The 6053-nt window shown below is 38.6% G+C and overlaps 1 protein-coding gene across 1 annotated transcript in view; it reads right to left on the minus strand.

Moving 5' to 3' along the window:
* Window positions 1–5345, minus strand: part of LOC121872055 (DNA excision repair protein ERCC-1-like) — a 30112-nt gene extending 24767 nt beyond the window's left edge. Inside the window, exon 1 of the mRNA XM_042374727.1 lies at window positions 5296–5345. The gene's annotated coding sequence lies outside the window, so the exon portion shown is untranslated. The remainder of the gene's footprint in view (window positions 1–5295) is intronic.
* Between the last annotated feature and the right edge of the window lie 708 nt (window positions 5346–6053).

Consider the following 6053-nt stretch of genomic DNA (forward strand, 5'->3'; position numbering starts at 1 on the left):
TGTTGGAAATAATAATAATAATGATGATTGTAATAATATTAATAGTACTGAATTGGGGCCGCATACTCAAAAACATTTACAGACTATATCTCTTTGTTTACCCCGTAACTGGACTTACAGTCTCCGATCGGTATACAGTACTCGAAACAAATATTTGGCAGCGGACTCTGTAAGTGAACCTGTAATCTAGCCCATAACTTACAGGACCTCCTTAGGTGCTCTAACACGCTCAACCCAGATATAGCAGTTGCTATTTCCAAATTGCATAAGAAAAATTAATAACATATGTTTTAATAATGGTTGTTAGACTTGTTTTATAAAAAGAATAATGAAGAAAATGTTTTGTACATCAACATACTAAAATACGATATTACAGTTTGTCTTTTTTGTTCATTTTTTGCTATAAGAAGAGGCTTGAGTGTCTCTATTTCTTGCGGAATGGAAGAGAAGCATCTTTTGTCTTCTTACAACTTTTCAAGTAATTTGTACCAAAATAAAATTTTATTGTCCACATGGTACAAATTTTTTTTATGACTGAGTAAACTTGCAGATAGACCTTATTAATGTGGTATACCGGTAGCTGTAAATATCCTTCAGTAATGAAAGCCAATTATGAAGTCAGGTGAACATTTTTGCCTAGACTCCGCCATTGCTAGAACCAAGTTATAACAAGTTATTCTGCCAAGTACCTAATAAGTACCCATGACTCAGAGTAAAATAAGACCTAACCCAATCTAAGTTCATCAAATCTAATAAAAAAGGTGGGTAAAAATTAAGTGGTAAAGCATTTTATTTTCTTAAAAAAAGAATTATGTTCATATTTTTTTTTATCCAATACATTCAGTAATAATTTTTTTTGGCAGCAAAATTAGTGAAATGTATCTTATCCTAACCTTACCTAATCTTATTTTACCTTATCTAACCTAGCCTAATGTTACCCTACCTAACCTAAGAAAGCTGCAACACACATGACAAACAATTAGGTTTTCTAGAAAATTTTTAATTTCTCTTTTAAAAAATACATTTGCAGAGATAGCAAATATTTTATAATAATTTCTCCAACATATCTATAAATCTGTTGATGATATATAAATGTAACTTAGGATGCCACTATTATGCATTTTAAGCTTAGGTTAGGTTAGGTAAGGCATGTTCAGGTACGGTAGGTTAGGTTAGGTAAGGTAAGGTTAGGTTGCCTGGCTTATATGGATGTAGTTTGCGAATTTAGGGATAAAGACAACGAGACCCTTCAATTGTTCAAAGCCCACGGCATTGTTCCTTTAAATAGAGACTGTCCACACTGCGGGAATCCCTGTGCTTTCAGACCGGAAACAAATTTTTTTATCACTTCCTCAACACTTGACGTTTCTCGCCATCACAATAAATCACCCAGCCGCCCAGGCTGCATAAACGCCAATGCCACCATATCAATTCACGTACAGATTATGTCTCAAATTTCACCATATCATAATAAGTTCTTTCTGAGTAAGAAGTTAGGTTAGGTTAGGTTGCTTAGGTCTGCTTTTCATACCAACAAATGTTAAGTTTCGTTAATTTTAGAAAGATCCATTTTTTAACACATTTGCACGAACTACAACAGTGTCCACTATAAAAAACAGTGAAAATCCTGCGTTTATATATTCGTTTTCGCTCAATTTCACCCGCGGGTTAATCCTGAAAAATTACCGGTTAGGTTAGATTTTCTATGCATTATTTAAGCATTTTCGACTTTCACCATGGATTCAATATATATATATATATATATATATATATATATATATATATATATATATATATATATATATATATATATATATATATATATATATATATATATATATATATATATATATATATATATATATATATATATATATATATATATATATATATATATATATATATATATATATATATATATATATATATATATATATATATAAATCAAGTAAATCACTGTAGGTGCGCGTGATCTAGGTATATGCTGATAACCACAAGGAAAGAAGAAAACACGAAGTTCCCAAGCGCTTTCATGTAATTCACACCTTCAGGGGTGAGTACAGACTAGAGAGAGAAATACAAACCAAGGTGTATATATACAGAGGAGGGTGAGACCAGGTCCACAATGGTCAGGTATTAGGTAATGACCCTACTAATCTGACCTGACCACCAACCGTTGTGTGCTATTTATATATATATATATATATATATATATATATATATATATATATATATATATATATATATATATATATATATATATATATATATATATATATATATATATATATATATATATTGTAGTAAAAATAACATCTTAATTTTATGATGGTATGCACACACAATTAATATATAAGAGAAATATCAATAATATTAGGTTTTTCAACACCTACGTTAGTAGAAGAGATGGCTGGGCATACAGGGATTGGGGGTTGGTTCCGAGGCAGAGGGCAGATTACTGGCCCTCACCTGTATCTCTATCCACTACAGAGGATAGCAGGGCCTCCTCGTCAAACCCCTCGAAGTCCATATCCTCACTATCACTGACTTGGGTTGGTTGTGGTGGATGGCGGGTGAAGAACTCGGTGATGTTTTGTTGGCGGCTAGCATTGATGTGGTCATGATACAGCTGAACATAGGGCTCCAGGGATTGCAACAGAAGGTTATTAGACACTTCGAAGCGATGACTGCCTGTGTCTTTGGCAAGGAGGAACTTCAATTTCTCAGCTACCTCGATGATTTCCTTCACATCAGGATGTGTTAGTTTCTGCTCATGTTGTTCTGTAACACCTCACTGACATCATCATCTTCCAACATCTCGTCCGCAGACACCTCAGGTTGCCTGATTACCTCCAGGATGTCCTACATGGTGGTCTCGGAGAAACCTGCAGCTCTAACACTTTGTGCAACCTCTCTTGCAATCTCCAATGCCACAGCAACAGACTGAGCCTCGCCAGCCACCGCTTGCCTCTGCCTCCCACCTGGGATACCCTCCAACACATGACGCCACGCGTGCCGAATCGTTGCCATAGATAGCTGCCCCCATGCCTCCACCAAGAAATCAACAGCCTTCTTCACGTTAAACAGCTTCCAGAACTGCTTGACCCACACTTCATGGTCCGCCAAATCTTGTTCGTGTTCCTCGTCCTTCGCTCTCGCTATCGGTGCCACCCTCTAGGTTCTGCAGTTCATCCTTGGTGTTGGTGAAGTCGTTCGGGAACCGAAACTGTTTGGCGGTGAAAGCAGTCTTCAGGATGCAAACCAACTCCTGATCCATGGGCTGGATTAACGACGTAGTGTTAGCGGGAAGGAAAACCACTTTTACGTTGGGGTGACGATCCAGCAAAAGGGGCGAGTGTCCTGGTGCGTTGTCGAGGAGCAACAAATGTTGAATGGCACATTATTTTCCACGCAGAATTTCTTTATATCAGGAACGAGACAGTTATCAAAACGGGAGAGGGACAGACCAGAGAACATCCACACCTTCCCTGAGGTTAGCCAGTGGACATTTAACTTGCTCATGTCCATATTCTTGGAGGCATGCGGCTTGCGGGCTTTGTGGATCACAGACAACTTCAGCTTAGCAGTGCCGGAGGCATTGTAGGTGAACAGTACGGTGATGCGCTCCTGCATTTTGCGCCCCCGACACTTGCTCGCAGACTTGACTATGAAGGTCTTGGATGGCAATTTCTTCCAGTACAACCCTGATTCATCCATATTGAACACTTGGTCGTCGGTGTACTGTCCTTCCTCCATAATTTTCCGTAAAAATGGGGGAAAATTCATGGCGGCAGCCCAGTCGGCACTTGCTCCTTCTCCGACTATCTCAATATTCGTGATCTTGTTGCGTCGTTTAAAACCTTGCAGCCACCCAGCAGAAACACTGAAGGGCTTGGGCTCTGCAACTCCTATTTTTCTTGCCACTGCTGGGCAGAGTTCTCGGGCGTGTAGTCCGGCACTGCCCGAGTGTCGACCGCCATGTTCCTTCTTGATTGACGAATAATGTAGCTTACCAAACAACTCTCGGTCTTCAGCAGCACCTTATTGTGGCAATATTTCACCAGCGAGGCACCTATAGACTTGGTAAAGTTCATGTGTTCATTGATTTTGCCGGCATCCTTCTTGATCGTGCGGATCGTCGATTCATTCACTCCATATTGTCTGTCCAGATCCACCTGCCTCGTGCCTTTTTCTAACTCCTGAATGATCTTGTATTTAACCTCATAGCTTAAGGCGCGTTGCACCTTCTTGGGCTTGGGGCGCCTTGGGCCAGGTAGTTCAGGGTTTCTCAGGGGTGGTGGGGGTCCAGCGGAAGCCATTGTGTAGAAAGAAAAAACAAAACCGGTTCTTGGGCACGAGTGAGTATACACGGGGACAGTGAGACTGGCGCAGCCAAGGTCAAGAGCTCTGGTGGCAGGGCGAGCAAGGTTAAATAGACCAATCACAGTGTGCGGCGGAGGGGGTGCGTGGGGGATGCGTGGGTGGTAAGGATACGTGGCAATAAACTTAAAATAATCGGAGGAGCACAAACGACAACCAACCTCCACCACAGTCATTGTGAAACTGGTCAATGAAATTAAATTATAATCGTACCCAGGCTGCTTCCTTTAAAAAAATCAAATGTGAGTGGTCGAAAAAAATTTGCATGATGATATCGATACCTCATTGGTCACAACTGGATGATGTCAGCCAACAATGCTCATGCGTGATACGCCGATAACATCACCTCAGAGACGAAGGCTGAAAACTACTTAAAATAAGCCAAATTCAATTGTGTCGCTATTTTCCCTTTCCGCCTGGTATATATGGGGGTTCAAAATGCCCAAAATAGCGGGATCTAAATGTTTCAATAGATTATAAATTTCGGGGGCGCTATGTCCGAAAGTCAAATAATTAAAAAAAAAATTACTTAAAATCATAATAGAAAGTTGTCGTTTCTTTTAATATACTTAAAACCATCAAAACAATAAGTACAGCAAAAATAAAGAAAAGAAAATAAATGGTAAATTTGCATTGTCACACCATTCTCTGTTAGAAAGTCAAAAATATATTTTTCTAGTGTATTTGTGAGTGTTTAGACCGAATATGACCTTCATTTCTGGTGGAAATTAGCCGGGTTTTTTTTTTCAATTTTTTTTCGTTGGACATTTTCCAAAAAAAATTATGGCAAAATACACCAAAAAAACACTAGAAAAACAAAAACCTAACCTAACCTAACCTAACCTAACCTAACCTAACCTAACCTAACCTAACCTAACTGACTCTCACCATATGATGGAATCACCTATTTCTTACCTTATTGGCCTGGTTCTTGTTCGTCGTTGGATTCTGAGATTCTTACACAACGCCACATATGTTGGTCTTCGCGATATTTACATTGTCTTGCTCTTAGTACACTTTACTGAGGTTGGAAGAACACCATGCGATCGAAAAAATTTTATAGTTTCTTCATTTTTTCCCAAAAGCTCGCAATCAGCTCCATATAATTTAAATGACACCCATCGCAGACTTCCATGGTCGGAACTGAACTTGAATTTCGAAATATGAGACCCAAAATAAAACTCGAATTTGATTGGGCCAAATATACAGTGAATTAAACCCAAAATCATTTTAATTGGTTGTAAAAACAAAAACGCTTTTGATTGGCCGCAGTGTTGGAGGTGAGACAGGCGATAATGGAGCAAGATTAATGGAAGAAAATAGAGAAAATTTTGTATATGCTATCTCCGTTCTTATACATTTCCGCCGGTAATATAATAGAACAAAATTATCTTATAATTAGACGTCTTATTCGAATATGATAATAGATTAGTGGTAGGAATGAACGGTGTGTAAATGCATTAATACCAAAAAAATTCTGGTGGTAGCCAATATCTACACCTTTACCAGCAATGTTGTGTGAACTACTATAAAAATACCCGAGGTTGTTAGATCTATTACCAACCTTTAAGGTGGATGGGTTTCTCTCAACTAAACTACAGCTTGGTGAACCTGGCAGTGATAGTGTAGTGTGGATAGCTCAGCAGATATACTAATTCACAAGCTGGTGTACG

This window comes from Homarus americanus, unplaced genomic scaffold, assembly GCF_018991925.1.
Source record: "Homarus americanus isolate GMGI-L3 unplaced genomic scaffold, GMGI_Hamer_2.0 scaffold51476, whole genome shotgun sequence".
Taxonomy (NCBI): Eukaryota; Metazoa; Arthropoda; class Malacostraca; order Decapoda; family Nephropidae; genus Homarus; species Homarus americanus.